Below are 2,432 nucleotides of genomic sequence, written 5' to 3' on the forward strand. Positions count from 1 at the left end.
AGAGTTGTCAAGTTTATTCGGTCCGCTGGGTCTCCTGAATCCGGTCATAGTAAAGGCGAAAATCTTCATGCAAGACTTGTGGATCAAAAAATTGGCATGGGATGAATCACTGCCAATGCACCTGCATAACCAATGGGTCGAGTTTCGAGAGAGGCTCAGTGCGATTCGAGAGGTAAAAGTGCCGCGCTATATTCTAAGCGCGAAAAAGCATGTACGAGTAGAGATGCACGGGTTCGCTGATGCATCACAGCGGGCTTACGGCTGCTGCATCTACGTGCGATCGATCGACGAAGATAATGGTGTAACCGTGCAATTATGGAGCGCCAAATCGAGGGTTGCACCCCTAAAAACAAAATCACTTCCTCGGCTGGAGCTTATGGCAGCTCATCTGTTAGCTACATTAGTAGTGAAGACGCAGCAGAATTTTCGAATTCAACCAGATGCTCTGTATCTATGGAGCGACTCCAAAATTGTGCTGGAGTGGCTGAGGGCTCATCCATCAACCTGGACAATTTTCGTCGCTAACAGGGTAGCCTTGATACAAGAAGCAACTAAATCAGCAATTTGGAGACATGTTCCTTCTCGGCAAAATCCAGCTGACGTTATATCCAGAGGTGCGTATGTTGATGAGCTACTAACATCTTTTTGGTTTGCAGGGCCAGCTTTCTTAATGAAACCATGCGACCAATGGCCTGCCAACAAGTTGTGTAGCGTACCCGAGGAAGACGTAGAAGAACGCCGTAAGCAGACGACGACGCTGGCGGCCGAAGTAAAGAAAAATTCCTTTATCGAGTGGCATGAAGGGAGAAGTGATTACGTCCGAACACAAAAACGAGTGGCGCATTTTCTTTGTATTTTTCGGCGAATAAAGGGTCGTCACGACAAACTTCCGCCTCTCACAACAACAATGCTGGATGAAGCGTTGATTCGCATAGCGTTCTGCCTACAAAAATACTACTTTAACAACGAGTACAATGCACTAAAGCGCGACGGTGTGGTGCCGTCAACGAGTAAGGTGAAGTGCTTGAGCGTTTTTATTGAGAGCTGCTATGGAGTAGATATACTGCGTGTGGGTGGTCGCTTGAAAAACGCAAAGTTGCCGTACGATGAAAAGCATCCGATTTTGCTACCTGGAGAGAGTAACTTCGTTCGCAGTTACATACGCTATGTGCACGAAAAGCATATGCACGTAGGAACGCAAGCCTTGATGGCGATAATGCGACAACGATCTTGGATTGCAAAAGCTCGAAAGGTGGTGCGCTCTGTAACGACTTGATGCTTGCAGTGCTTTCGCTGCCGACCGAGGCTTCAGCAGCTGATCATGGGTAATTTGCCGACTGAGAGAGTTAGTATGGCGCGACCGTTTACAACTGCTGGTGTGGACTTTTGTGGTCCGATTATGACGACGTACAAACAAAGAGGAATGCGCACTACAAAAAGCTATATCGCCGTCTTCGTATGTTTCGCGACGAAGGCCGTGCATATGGAGGTGGTTTCTGATCTGACGGCAAAGGCATTCATTGCAGCGCTAAAAAGATTTGTCGCTCGCAGGGGTATATGCGCACAGCTTTTCTGTGACAACGGCACAAATTTTGTTGGTGCCCGTCGTGAGCTGCAGGATGCAGGAGTTCAGAAAAACATTTTACGAACAACAACAACAAGGCATGATTTCGAGGTATTGTGTCGCAAATAACATCGATTTTCGCCATATACCGCCGCGCTCACCCCACTTTGGCGGCCTCTGGGGGGCGGCGGTGAAATCCGCTAAATACCATCTGGTTCGCATCCTAGGCGAAGAGTTTCTAACATTTGAGGAGCTATGTACTGTGGTCGCAGAAGTCGAGGCCACGTTAAACTCGCGGCCCTTGACTGCAATGTCTTCCGACCCAAGCGACGAAGCTGTTATTACGCCGGGACATTTTTTGACAGGTGGGCCGCTTGTTGGAATTTTGGAACCTATTATCGAAAGCGAGCATATCTCAAACTTAAACCGCTGGGTGCGACTAACGGCCATAAAACAACACTTTTGGAAGCGTTGGTCATCCGAATACCTGTACGAGTTGCAGCGAAAGACGAAGTGGACGGCGAACAAAGAAAACGTAGTTGAAGGCGACTTAGTTTTGGTGTCAGAAGACAATGCACCACCTAAATCATGGTTAATAGGAAGAGTAACGAGGGCCATAAAGGCTTCTGATGGGTATGTGCGCGTTGCCGACATTGAAACAAAGAACGGGTGCATCCGTCGCGCAATACAAAAGGTGGCGCCAATTCCAAAACCCGAATGAAGTTGATCTGTCAGTAGACACATCAAGGGCGCCGGCATGTTGTGTACTGGAATGCTTAATTAATATTATTACCATATGTAAACTAACTTTTGCTAAGTAGTGTAGTTTTTACTTTTCTCTTCTACCTATTTTGTACAAATATGTATG

This window comes from Rhagoletis pomonella, unplaced genomic scaffold, assembly GCF_013731165.1.
Source record: "Rhagoletis pomonella isolate Grant_MI unplaced genomic scaffold, Rhpom_1.0 Rhpom_scaffold_00003, whole genome shotgun sequence".
NCBI lineage: Eukaryota > Metazoa > Arthropoda > Insecta > Diptera > Tephritidae > Rhagoletis > Rhagoletis pomonella.